This window comes from Stenella coeruleoalba (assembly GCF_951394435.1).
Source record: "Stenella coeruleoalba genome assembly, chromosome: 20".
NCBI lineage: Eukaryota > Metazoa > Chordata > Mammalia > Artiodactyla > Delphinidae > Stenella > Stenella coeruleoalba.
In genome coordinates, this window is record NC_137166.1 from 869,229 (window position 1) to 883,498 (window position 14,270).

A 14,270-nucleotide genomic window follows, 5' to 3' on the forward strand; every position below is an offset into this window, starting at 1 on the left:
CCTGAGTCCTACCCCCCAGGCTTTCCCTGGGCATCACACACTCACCACCCCCCACCCTTCCCCCCCGTGCTCTCAGCATCCAGTCCTGGAGACGCCACCCTGGATCAGAGCCAGGCGGCCCACCCCTGGGCTCACTCTGCCACACGCAGGGGCTCCAGGGCCGCCCAGCTCCCCCTGAATCTGCACGAGGCCTCGCCCGCCTGTCCTGGCCTCTGGGTGGAGACTGTGTCTTAAATGCCTGCTCTGACCTTGACAACCGTCACCTACAGTAACAAAATAGACTCGGTGCCTTTTACTGAGAGGTGAGCTCCAGCTTCACCAACTGGTTTGTCTGATTGTCTGGGAGGCCGGTACGGGGACTCAGAGAGGTCAAATCACCTCCCCAAGGCCACACAGCTGGGCGGTGCAGGAATGAAGTTGCCAGGAGTGTCAGGCCGGAGCCCTGAGCGTTGTCACCCGACCCTCCCTCAGAAACGATTCCCAGAGCCCACGAGCCTTCCAAGTTCACGGTCCAAGGATCCGGCACCAGCGCCCTCCCTGGTCCAGGCAGTGCACTGGGGATGGAGGAGCTGGAGGGGCCCGCGGCCCTCCTGGAGCTGCCGCGAGGTAATGAGCTGTGTGGAGCGTAGAAATAAAGCATGTTCTGCAGAACAAACGGTGTTAATTTGCACCGCAGCCTGGCCGTGCCGATCGCTTGGGGGCGGGGGGCAACAGCTGCGCCAGAACACACAGCCGCGCGCACACAGCGAATTACTGGGGCCATGCATCACCGTCAGAGGGACAAGGCCCCAGCCCCGACGGGGCAGCCCTCACCTCCGGGAGAGGCCGGCTTGGGAAGCGAGAGGATCGGCTTTTCAGGCTCTCCCGGACATCCCTGCTCAGAGCGGCCAGCGCCCACCACTGGGTCAGGAGTGGGGTCCAGGGGGCGCTCAGGCGTGGCTGGCCACCTGGACCCCCTCCTGGCGTCCCACCCGCTCGCGGTCGGCACAGCGCTCCCCTAATGAAATATTCATGGAGTCTTGGTGGGGCAGGCGGCCAGTCCTGCCTTGGACCCTGTGCTCTTGGGCCCCTCTCCCTGGCGGCCTCGAGGACACCGGGGGTCCCCTCCACCCCGGCCTAATCAGCCCCTGTCCATTTGCTCTACCACCGCTGAGGCTGCTCAGAGCTGCAGCTTCCTATTGACATAGCGACACTGGAGGCTCCGAGACGTGCTGCCTCCCCCGGGGGATCTGTCTTCCTCAGCCGCCACGGCCCTCTGATTGGCGAGTGCCCACCTCCAGGGTCAGGGAAAGCTGGACCACACTCCACACCCCTTGTCGCATCCGAGCAGTGTCTGACGTCACCCGCGCACCCACCCATCCATCCCTCGCCCCCTCCCTGCCGCCTGTGCTCCTGCCTCCCTGACTCTAACTCTGGACACCTGGGTTGCCCCCGGGCTGGGCAGGGAGAGGGCAGGTGCGCAGGGCGGGGGCGTCGGCCTGCCTGCTGGTCCTCTCTGCCCTCCCGACTTGTGTTCTCTCCTCTGTGGGGAAGAGGGTCGCCCTGGAACTGTGCATCCGCTGCTGAGGTAGGCGCTGGGCACCCAGAGGCCTTCAGTGGGTACTGAAGGGGCGATGGATGGACGGACAGATGGACAGGTGGCATGACAAGGCCCTGGACTCGGAACTGTACACGGGGAAGGATCTTGGGAGGGCATCTAAGCCAATGGTCCATGTGGGGAAACTGAGGCCAGCGCAGCGGGTGTAACCTGACCCACGGCACAGCCCCAGGACTATGACCCACGGGCTCTGTCCACTGCCCACTGCTGTGCCCTTCAGAGCCCGGCACACACATCTGCTTCCAGGTGGGGGAGAGCGGGGGTCTGCACCCCTCTCCAAGCCAGGACAGCCCCGGGCCCTGGGGTATCCCTGTCCTGCCTGCCTGGCAAGGGTGCCAGTGCCCACCCACCCATCTGCCCACTCTAGCCTCCCAACCTCCTGCAGTCGCCAAACCCCCACATGGCTGCTCCCTGCCCTGTGCTTCCAGTGTGTCCGGCGGAGCAGGGCGCCCGCTCAGCCCGTTCACCGCTTCCCCCGGGGCAGAGCTTCAAGCCCTGAGCCGAGGGCCAGGTGCCAGGAGAGCCACAGAGCCCAGCACAAGGTGCTGTCCTGCAGGGGCCTGGAGGCGAGCTGGGAGCGCCTCTCAGGAGAAGTGGCCCAGGGAGTGGGGGGCTCGGGCACTCGACCTGAGCTGGGCCCGGCGGGGGTAACCGAGGTGGAGGCCGGGAGGAGGGGTCTCGTGTGAGCACCGAGAGAGAGGGGCAGTGTGTGGAGGAGGCTGCCGCGGTGGGTGGGGAGGGATGGGGCTGACGGGCAGAGCGCCGGGCCCCGAGAGTACAGGAAGGACCAGGAGGGGGGCCAGGGTCTGGCCCATCTGCAGCTCCTGGGCCTGTCTGCTTCCTGCTGACACTGTCAGATGACAGGGAACCGCTGGCGCCTGTCCCCTGTTCTCCCCTGTTGTCCAGACACCCACTTTGCAGAGAAACACCTTTGGGGATGAAGCTGAACCTATAGCCACAGTATACGAGGCAGCTTGCGAGAGCTCCGTAGAGGGGGGGCTGGAGGTGAGGCTCTCGCTCAGCTACCCCTGCTCGCCCCGCTCGGAGACCTCGTCCACCAGCGGAACTGACCGCCCTGCCCACTCCGCCGTCATGGGGCAGCCAGCACTGCAGCCCCCCAGCCCACGGGCGGGGTCTCGGGGGGATGCTGCCTACAGGTGGGAACGTGGGGTTTGGCTCGGGACAGCGCATGGGGTCTCCCCTCGGCCCCTCCCCTCGCTGGGGGCGAGTGCGTGGAGGACGCTAGTCCTGAGGCCCTGCCTGCGCCCGGGGGCCGTGGCCGCTGCCGGTCGCATCTGGCGGCACAGGAGAGCGGCTCCAGATGCAGCAGGGGGGCAGGCTCCAATGTCATCCCATCTTCTCACAATCATTTCAGCATCCTCTTAGCGCCCGCGCAGCCCTCGCTTGAATGCATAATTAGCCTGCACATCCTACCTCGCTCATTTCAAGGCTGGGGAAGGCAGTGGAGGGGGGTTAGGAATTTGCATATTAATTTAGCCCAGGGAGAGAAAAATTGTTTACCACTTCTTTCTCCCAGCCGCTCACAGAGGACTTAACTCTTTCCTGCTTGCTGCCTGGAGCCTCACCCGCAGGGCATGCCTGGGGTGAAGCCAGCGTCCCAAACCCCCACCCCCACCCCCACCCCCGCCCCAGGCCTCCTGCTGTGTCCCACCCTGGCAGCCCCTGCACATGCCAGGCTGCAGCTTCCTCTCTTTGCAGGGCCCACATGGGGCTCCTCGGGGGCCAGACAACACAGAAACTGGTGTTTCTGGGAGTCTGCTGATGACCGCGAGTTCCCCTTCTCACTGACCCTCACCTGTGGTTTTCCGGGACTACAGATCCCCGGGTCCCCGGAGCCACCTCGCCACCCTCACCTATTTACTCCATAACCTCCACGGCACCCCGCGTCCAGTCTCCGCCCAGTGCCGGGCCGGTGGCCCCGCCCCGCACTGGAGCCAGAAGCTGGTACTCACAGAGGGTGGGACTCTGCGGGGAGCCCTCCGACTTCAGAGGGGAGAACGGGCTTCCGGGTGGAGGTGGCGTTTGCCCTGGGCCCTGCAGGAGGGAGCTGGTGGGAGGAAGGGCTTTGGGGCAGGGGGCACCTGGGAGGGAGACGTCTGGGGAGCTGGGTTGTGAGGGCTTGGAAGCTGGAAGGGATCATGCAGGGCCGCCGGTGAGGGGCCTGGTCTGTAGGGGATGATGATTCCAAGGCTTGTTGCGGGGTGGAATGAGATGCTGTGGGCAATCAGCACAGGTGGCGCGGCTGGCGTCCTCAGGCGACACTGCCCTGAGCTGTGGCCACGCTTCCCACTCAGATGGACAGCAGCGCATCCGCTGGGAAGGGCGTCATGCTTCAGAGCCGTGCGGGCAGCTCCAGTTCCCCAGAGACGATGCTTACTGGGGGGCTGGGGGCGTACATCTCGCAGAAGGCCTGCTCTTTGCCTCGTCAGAGGCCCGAGGACACATCCCCGGGCCTAGTGTGCACCGCAGACGCCGGTCGGCCCACCACGCACAGTGAGCGGGACAAGAGCGGCCCCCGTCACGTGCCTGATGGCAACCAGGAGCTCAGGCCGCGTGTGCGGCGACACGAAGCAACCCGTAAAGTGTGTAGACACCACCCAAGCCACAGCTGGCCATGCAGGATTTCATCATCTTCAGAACTGGGACAGGGTGCCCATGTCAGGCAGTGGGCAGGTGGGGGACTTGAGGGCAGCTGCCAGGGCCCCTGTGAGCCACAAGACCTGGGAGACCCGGGTGGAGGGCTGACCCCAGAGATACAAACTGGTGCCCGCAGGGAGAGCTCGGGCCAGGGCAGCTACATCCCCGCTGGAGACCCAGTTTCTCCGTCTGTACCGAGAGGCCTGGCCCCATCCTGAGCCAGGGCAGACATCACTAATCAATCACAGAGCCTCTCCCACAACCCACGGGAATTCCAGGGAGCCGCTGTCCACCAGCTGTCTGCCACCTGGATTGCATGAGCTCCAAGATGACCATTCAGGGTAAATCTCTGCCCCATGTGGCAGCCAGCACAGTGGAGACCTGGCACAGGCCCGTGAACATCCTGCTCCCACCAAGCTCCCTGGAAGCCGCCAGACCCACCAGCAGCTGGTGAATGGTGCGTGGATGCGCGGTCTGCCCAGCACTCTACCCGGGAATCTCCGCAGCTAAGTTTGCTGCCTCCGTCCCTGCTGAGCTGCGCACTGTGACCAAGAACACAGACCCTGGGGCCACAGATGATATGCCTCCACGGGGCACACTGCACGTGCTCGGTAAAGCATCGACACACGCCCACACGTGAAGCTGACAGTGCCAAGAGCTGCAGGGCATCGGCCACGACGACGGACACAGGGCTGCGCACCTCCCAGTTCCGGAGGCCCGAGGACACAGGACATGGCCGAGGTCAGGGAGGGAGGGTGGTGGGTGTGCACCAACAGGCTGGAGGTCGCCCTGCTCCTGGAGCTGCTGGCTAAGAGGAGGGGGTGGCCACATGCAGTAACGAGGCACCCAGAGCCAGCGCAGGGGATCCGGGCCCCTGACAAGTCCTCGGACCCCTCACCGCGGGCCCCCACGGAGCCTCCCCGCTCAGACGAGCTGCCGAGCCCAGCGTCTGCGGGAGATGCCGGCGCCGCAGGTCTGTGCGTGGGAGACGCAGGCGCCGCGGGTGCAGGAGCCTCCCAAGCACAGCCAGCACCGCGCGGCGGCCGCCTGCCCCCAGCCCCTCTGGGTCACCCTGCGGAGACTCTGGCGGACTCAGAGAAACTAGCTGACCCCCATAACGTGGGGCCCGGAGACCGCTGCTCCAGATAATGCGGGAGGACGGAATTCAGTGCTGCGTCTGGTAGCCGGGAGGGAAGAAGCCCCAAGGCTGAACCCCCTCTCCCTCTCCCTCTGCCTCCAACAAAAGGTGGCCACGAGGCCCAGGGGCTGAGGGCTGGTGCAGGGCTCGCCCGGGGACCCCAGGCCAGTGGCCCATCATCCTTCTCAGGGTGGTCCCGGCGAGCCTCACCTGTTCCCAAGGCACCTGCTGAGAATGCAGATTCCCTGGCTCGCCCTGGCCCAGTGAATCCAACCCACCCTCCAGGGTCCCACTGCCTGACTGTTGGGGTCCTCCCAGGGTCACTGGCCACCCAGGGTCCGAGACCCCAGTGCCCTCGAGCCTCACACGGGGGCGACAGCCTCCCCCTCCTGCTCTCTTCCTTCAGGGAACCTGTGAGGTGAAACAGCAAGGGACCCAAGAGGCAGAGGCACGGCAGAGGCGAGGGGCTGTCACCCGGGGAGCACAGACACGCGCGTGTGCGGACACCGAGCGGCAGGGCAGGAGGGGCTGCAGCCAGGCTGCGGTCGTCCGGACACCCTAGGAGGGTGGGAACAGCCTGCTCGGCCCTGCCGTCCCCGCGCGTCCGCGTGAGCCACGACGGCGCTTTTGTTTGCACCTGTAGGCGTCGTGGGCTGGGTCTGGAGGTGCTGTGCGCCTCCCGCAGCTGCTGTCAGCGCGCATCTGTGAACCGGCCTCATTCTCACTGTCATGAAAAATCCCAGGTCTGACAGGTAGGGAAAATCCAATGTAAAAACACCCCAGGGACCAACCGCAGCTCCGGCGGGAGCCCAGCTCCCGGGCCAGAGGCCAGGGCCCTCTGGGAACCGGGGTGGGGAGTCCACCCTGCCCCCACTGTTCTGGGGTGGGTTAGGGTAGGACAAGAGGGGACAGAGAGGCAGAAGGAGGGAATGGAGAAGGAAGGCACGCCACTGGGGGCAAAGAGACCGGCCCAGGGCCACACGTACACGCCTTGTGGGGCGCTGGACACCGCAGTGAGTGACCCGACACCGCCCCATCTACAAATGAGGCGCCACAGGCCACAGACACACAGGTGGAACCCGACGCCCACCTCTGACCTCCACTGGGCCTCCTGGGAGAGGCCCTCTGGCCAGAGACCGTCCTTGAGACTTGAGGCCTCCCTGCCCTTCTGGGTGGGAGATGTGCGCCTGTTGGCGGTCCCCAGGGCCCTGGGAAGGAGCCGACACCCCTCTCCCAGGGCACTACAGGCAGCCCCAGTACCCCAACCGGGAGACACAGCCCCGTGGGCACTCGGCAGGCCCCGAGGATGGACATCAGCCCTGTTCTTGGAGATTTCTTCATCACTCGGACAAGCCACTCGCCCCTTCTGAACCCCTGAAGCCACAACCATAAATGGCGGTAGGTGGGTGGGTGCATCCCATCTGGGCACAGGGAAGGGCCCGTGTTGGGGGACTGGCCTTCGGCCTGTCTGACCACGCCCTGGGCTGCAGTGAAGCACCAGCTCTTGGGGTCTCAGCTCACAGGGTCGGAGCACGTGCTGGACACCAGCCCCAGGTCACAGATCTGGGGAGTCCGAGATCTCCCACCACCCTGGGGCCCTCCTGCAGTGGGATGGGGTGTTGGGCCTCGGGGATTCTCTGCCGCTGCACTCACCCTGGTTTGGGGGCCTCTGGGAGCCTGGGTGAGGCTGGCCCCCCAGAGAGCCCGGGGTCTCCCCCAGGGCGCTGGCACTCACACGGCTGTTACATCTGGGAAAAGTTCACAGAGGGCTCAGGAGGGATGCACACCCCTCCCACCTGGCGTTGGGGAGACCTCGGAAGGGCGGGGACCACCCCGGCATTGAGCTGAGGAGCCCGGCGCGCAGAGGGTTAAGCGCTGATCCTCCCTCTTCTGCTTGGGGCGCGTAATGCGCTCATCTGCACAGTGCAGTGTGCGCTCAATTAAAATGAACTTTTAATGTCTTCTAAGTAAATTACTTCTTGCCAGTACGTGACGCGCACAAATGTCAGAATAATGGGAGAGCCCTAATGAGCTGGGGGTAGAGAGGGGGGTGGCGCTATTGGGAGTAACCCAGAACAGGCATGTCCCCACGCTGCACAGACGCACGGGACGGGCGCGCACGCGTGCCCTCCGCACGCAGAGCCCCCTCCACACGTTACAGGATCTCTCCCGCTCCTGATGGACACAGACATTTCTCGCCAAGCCTCAGCCTTGCTGCTGCTTCTTACTCACCTTATGAATAAGGATGTGAGTTTAGAGGTTGAAACAAAGGAACATAATCAGAGCAACAAAGAGGCTGGGCCGCCCCCCTGCCCCGTGACTTCGGGGAGCGCTGGGGGGGAGGAGTCACCCCCTCCACCTGGGCCCCAGGAGTCCAACCCCATCATCATCCCTCCTCCTCTCGGCACCTGAGGGGGCCGCGGACAAGGGCGCCACAGTCGGCCCAGGGCACACGGCTCAGTCCTGCGAGGACGGCACGGGGGTTGGTCTGCCTGCCTTTCTCTCCTCACCCTTTGAGGATGTGGACGTGGCATCAGCCTTGCGCTGCCCGGCTGGCCGGGCGGTCATTCAGCACTTGGGAGAGGGCTGCAGACCAGCCTGGCCCCAGGGTTCTGAGCCCTGATCCCGGGCAGGGCTGCAGTCAGCAGCGATCTCAGGAGAGGCTGTGGCCTCTGACCAGAGTCCTGCACAAGGTCTGTCCCCACCCAGAGAGGCGGCAGACACACGGACGCTGGGTCCACACAGATGTGGGGTCAAACATCGGCTCCAGCCTTGATGGCCCCGGACAAACCACAGGGCCCCCTGGCCACCCAGCTGTCTCCTCTACACCCACCTGGGGCTGGGGGCTCCCTGGGGCCACATTTGACCCCTGCCCTGCACTGTGGCAAAGCTGCCACTGGGCAACACCCACGGAACTGGTGAGAGCCACTGCCGGATGCCCCGTGGAAACAGCTTGGATGCCTGCGGGCCAGAGCCCCCACTGATGCCAATGCTTGAGTCTTGGGTAGTCTTGGGCCTCTCACTGCTGCGGCCCCTCCCGTTGCGGAGCACAGGCTCCGGACGCGCAGGCTCAGCGGCCATGGCTCACGGGCCTAGCCGCTCCGCGGCATGTGGGATCTTCCCGGACCGGGGCACGAACCCGCGTCCCCCGCATCGGCAGGCGGACTCTCAACCACTGCGCCACCAGGGAAGCCCATCCTGGAGGTGTTTGAAGAGGCCTGTGGCCCTGAGGGGAGGGGCACAGACATCGCTGACCACGCCTACAGAGGGTGATCAGGGAGGGCTTCCTCGAAGAGGGCTCGCCTGGGGAACACCAGGCCAGTGACCCAGGCCAGTGTACGAGGTGGCAGAGGGGCTGACGGGGGCCCCATGGGGAGGCACGCTGCAGGCAGGAACGGCTCATGAGGGGCACAGGGCACGATGCCCCCGGGACACACACCAGAACACCTGCAAGGGATGTGCCCCAGCCGGGAGGGCAGACGGGAGGGCTCAGTGTCCATGGGGGGTGGGGATGCAGGCGCTGGGGGCCGAGGCTCTGGCTGGAGCCTCCCAGTTGGGCGGGGGGTGGTTCCTCAGCGTGTGGGATGCAGTGAGCAGGCGGCAGGGGTCGCGTTTACAAATCATTTGTCATTACTGGCAGGCTGCGGGAGGTGTGCGGGGAATGGCGGCAGCCAGAGGGAGGGCAGAGTCACCCAGGGCACCGATGGGAGAGCCCCGGCCAGCCTTCACTGGGAAACCGAGGGGGAAACCGAGGCCAGAGGCTCACTCAGCTGGTCTGGCACGGTAGAGGGCTGGAGGGCCAGGCTGCCCGTGCTGGCCGCGGTGCAGTGGGAGATGGGTCTCTGTCACCTTCACCTGCCCCAGGGACATGCCTCTCCCCCAGTCTCCTTGCAAGGGGGTGCCACCCAGTGTCAGAGGTTCGGAGATGAGCTGACAAGTGAGCGGGAACTGGGACGGCGTCAGGCAGAGAGTAAAGGAGAGAGAGAGGCTGGGAGGCTGGGCGGGAGGGGCCCCTCCCCTGCTCAGCAGCTCTCCATGCCTCCCCAGTGCCTCCTCAACACCACTGGAGCTGGCATCCCTGCCTTTGCTCAAGGGGTCCCTGCACCTGCCTGACTGAACCCCCAGAACCAGCTGAACTGCTACACCCCCCAGCAGGGACCATCTCGCTTCTGATCCCCTGATGGCCCCGTGTGACCGTGTCACCCAACCTCGCCTCCCGCGGTGGGAGGATGGGCCGTACATGGGGAGCAGGGACACCCACAGGGCTAGGGCCCGGCACCCTGTGGTGTATCTATCCTCAGCTGAGGGCCGCAGGGTCCTCCTTGGGCTGCTGTGATATCAGAGGGCCTGAGCTCAGAGCCTGACCAGCCGGAAGGTCCCCACCAAGTTCCCGCCTCCTCCTGGGGGGAGGGGCGTTCCCCTCCTGCCCATCGAGCAGGTGAGCGGCTGTGCCTTTAAGAGGACGAAATCCCACCCTCAGCCCCCTCCCTGTTGCTCATGCCCTTCTCTCCCCACCTAGGTGGGTTCTGACAATCACCACTTCCCTGGCAGCTGGGGTGCACTGCACACGCGTGTGTGTGCACGCGCGTGTGTGCGTGTCTATCCGCGCACATGAGGTGACTGGAGCCCAGCTTTCCCCCATCGCTGAAATTTACATTGAACCACAAATTAATTTCATAATTTTTTCCTCTCTAATTATGCCAACATCTGCTGCAAAGCCAAGCTGTGCACATGCATTTTAATATTCTCCCCTCCTCTCCCCCTCACAGCATCGCTCTGTCTACACTGAACTTTTCAATAATTATCGCCAAGAGAAGAGCTGGACTTCCACTGCTCTTGCTTTGCTTTTCAAGAGGAGGAAGATGGGGAGGGGACGAGGGGAGACAGAGACAGAGAGAGAGATGGAGGGAGAGAGAGAGGGGGGAATGAGGGGGAGAAAAGGATAAAGAACGAGGGAGCGCAGAGGAGAGACGATGAAGAGACGTGAGGGGAGGAAGATGGGCAAGTTAATGAGCAGATCTGCGCATCAGCGTCTCCGGGAGCAGGGCGGGAGGGGGGCTGACAGTCCATTTCTTTGTTGCTGCAGGGGGAGAGGGTGGGTCTGGAGAGAGGGAGACAGGAAAGGACAAAAGGCGAGGGAGGAAGAGAAGGAAAGGGAGAGAAGGATCTTGGGGGGGTGAGGAGGGGCGGGGTCTGCAGGGGTACGCAGTCAGGGGCACACCCAGCACCCCAAGAGCGCAGCCACCCTGGGACCGGGGACGTGCCGAGGGAGATGTGTTGGTTCTGCCTGCCCCTCTCTGATGGACAAGCCACGCAGCCCCTGTCCCCAAAGACACAGTCGTAACAGAGCACAGGGCTGGGCGCGGCTGTGGGACCCCCGTCTCATCAGCCTTCACGCGGGGTGGGCCCGATCTCGGCGCTGCTGTCCTGGGGTCCTGGCACCTTCGCCTGCCAGCCATGTGCACGTGGGGCTGCACCTGACGGGCAAGTGCTTCGGGTGAGCCCGCCCCCACCCACCACGCTGCCCTCCCGCGCCGTGCCAGGCAGCCCCCACGACGCCCTGCGCCTGCACACTCATGTGGGTGTGCGCGTGCGTGGGCATGCGTGCACAGTCTTGGCCGCAAAGCCACCTCCGCTCAGCCCCGCGGCACAGGACGGACACCACCTGTCCGAGAGCCCGTCTGTGCACACGGGGTGCCCGCACACAGCCGGTGGTCCACGCCACGCGGTGAACGGAAAGTTAGGAAGCCCTCCTTGCCTCCGTGCCATCGGGCTGTGGTCTCAGCTTGGGGACCGCCGGCTGGCATTTGGTGAGTGCCTCCCCGTCCACCTCCTGGTCCCCCCAGAGCCCGCCTCCCCGCACGGCTCCTCACTGCCGTCAGATCACGGCCACCCTCCTCATGCTGGCACACAAGGCCCTCGCCCCAAATCCCAGGCGAGCCCACGTGCGCACCCGGGACGCCACCCCCAGGCCCCCCGGCCCCTCCACAAGCTCCTCCCTCTCCCCCTCGACAGCTCCACAGCTGAGCTCTGCTCTTCCCGAAGCCCTTCCGTGGGTGGACATCACTTATCCATCCCTCTACCTCCCCCATGTCACCCCCGCCTCAGCGCTTTTCCAGGGCACAGTGTGTCATCTCTAGGTCCAGCGCCTCACACGTGGCTGACGTTCAACGACTTTTTGTTCAAGGATGAATAAATGAATGACATCATTGAAACACATCCCAAATCTTCCCTGGGCCCACGTCCTCATATAGAAAATGAAGACACGGGTCCCTTGCAGCTGAGGATCGTCGCCCCCCAGTCTTTCCCACGTCCACTGCAGCCCTGCGGAGAGGTCAGCTGTGGAGGGAGGGGAGTCCCTGCTTCAGCACTAATTCAAACCTTGCACATTTACTGAAGCTGCAATGTGCCAGGATCCGTGAATGCTTTCTACAGGGCACAGCTCAGAGCCCCTTCAAGGCGCTCACTGTCCAGAACAAGATGGGCAAACAGCCAACCAAGAGCCCCGTGAGGACGTGACGAGGCTCGGCGCGGGGACCGCTCTGCCTGATGGCTCCCGGAAAGCGTTACTGACGACGCAGCACCCGAGTGGGGTCGGGGGAAAGAGAAGGGCTTGGAAGGGACTGGGTGTGTCCTTGGGAAGGCCAGTACAAATGGGAGGCGACAGGTTGCAAAAGGAGAAAGTGGGCCTCTGCTTCTGGCTGTGATCAATACAAAGGGCACAGGCTTGCCCTCCCGCTATAAACAACTGTTGAACTGCACAAAGTACGTGCACAAACCGTCTTCAGATGTTGCACAACAGACAGCTCCACGTTCCCCCAGCTTCCTGTCTGAAAGCACTTCCCAAACCAACACAGGGAAACAGAGCCCAACGTACTGCCGTGGCCTCAACAAGAAGCGGGTCGGAGGAGACACCGGGGCTGCTGAGGTGTCTGCAGCTTGCACAGCACAGAGAGGAGGAAGCTGTGCACAGAAGGCCCCGGAACGCGCACGGGCTCCCCGAGTCTCCGGACAGTGAGCCCCACACGCGCAGGGCGGGAACGCACAAGAGCCAGCAGAGAAGCCCTACGCCGCGAGCGGACCGGAGAGTCTGGGGTGGGGTGGTGCCGGGAGGCACAGTGCAGCCCAGACGGCTGAGTGCAGGGGCTGCACCAACACCCCAGAACGGCCTGTTTCAGGAGCAGGGCTCTCCTAGCCTGAGGGGGAGGGCTGCTTGAGCTCCTGCCCTCACAAAGCCCCAAACCAAGCTCTGACGGATCAAGCCAATGCTAGCAAACTAACTCCCAGAACAAAACGTAACTCCTTAAAGAACAGTGTGGGGCTTCCCTGGTGACGCAGTGGTTAAGAATCCGCCTGCCTGTGCAGGGGACATGGGTTTCGAACCCTGGTCCGTGAGGGTCCCACACGGCACAGAGCAACTGAGCCCATGCGCCACAACTACTGAGCCTGCTCTAGAACCCGCGAGCTCTAGAGCCTGCGAGCCACAACTACTGAAGCCCACGCACCCTAGGGCCTGTGCGCTGCAACTATTGAGCCCGCGTGCAACAAAGACCCAACATAGCCAAAAAAACCCCAAACAAACAAAAACCAAAAAACCACAGTGTGATCCAGACCCTCAACAGTATAGGATTCATACTGTCCAGAACACAGTAAGAAATGACTAGATGTACAAAGAAGCAAGGAAATGTAACCAGAAAAGAACAAAGAAAAAACGGTCAATAGAACAGATCCAGAGATGACACAGACGTTGGAATTACAGAACAAAGACATGAGTGAGGAGATGAAGACTCTCAACAGAATGGAAACTCTAGGGGGTAGGAATCTAATGGAAAATGTAGGACTGAAAAATGCAAAATCTGAAATGAAAAATTCACTGGATGACTCCAACAGCAGATTGGACTACAGGAGAAATGACTTGTGAACTTGAAGATAGGTCCTATGAAAACAATCCAAATTTAAGCAGAGAGAGAAAAAAAAAGTCTTTTAAAAAAACAACAAAGACCCCCAGTGACCTGCGGAGCAACATCAAGCAGTCCAGTGTGTAAACAATGGAAGTGCCAGAGGGCGAGGAGAGAGCGTGGAGCAGAAAAAATATTTGAAGAAATAATAAGTGAAAATTTCCCAAATTTGATGAAAAATATCAACCCACAAGTCAATAAAACCAAGAAGCAGAAACTAAAAAACAAAAACAAAAACCAACATCCCATACGTAGGAACACACTAAAACCAAAGACACAGAGATCACCTCAAAAAGCAGCGCGTCACAAGGGGGCAAGGACGAGAAATAGAGCGGACCCCATCAGAAAGGAGGCAGTCCAGAAGACAATAAAATGACCCTTTAAAGACGCAAAAGAAAACTGTGAACCTAAACGTCTAAATCTTGCAAGAAAAAAGTCGTTAAAAATATAAGTGAAATACAGGTATTTTCAATTCATCATAATCATAAACGTGTATGCACTTACAAGCTTCAAAACACGTGTAGCAAAAACTAACAGAATAAAGGGAGACGGATCCACAATTAAAGCTGGAGCTTTTAACATTCCTCTCTCAATAATCGATGCGCCACGTAGACAGAAAATCAGCAAGGGATTTAAAGACTTAAACGACACCATCAACCAAATGACCCAGGTGACATTTCTAGGGCACTCCACCAAGCAAGAGCAGAACACACACTTCTGTTTTTCAAATGCACATGGATTATTCACCATAAAACATGTCTCAATAAATATGAAAAAACTAAAATCACACAAAATATATTCTCTAACCTAGTACAGCTGGAAATCAATTACATCAAGATATTTGTAAAATTCCCTTGGAAGTTAAACAAAAAACTTCTAAATAACCCTTGAGTAAAACAAATCACAAAGGAAACTGGAA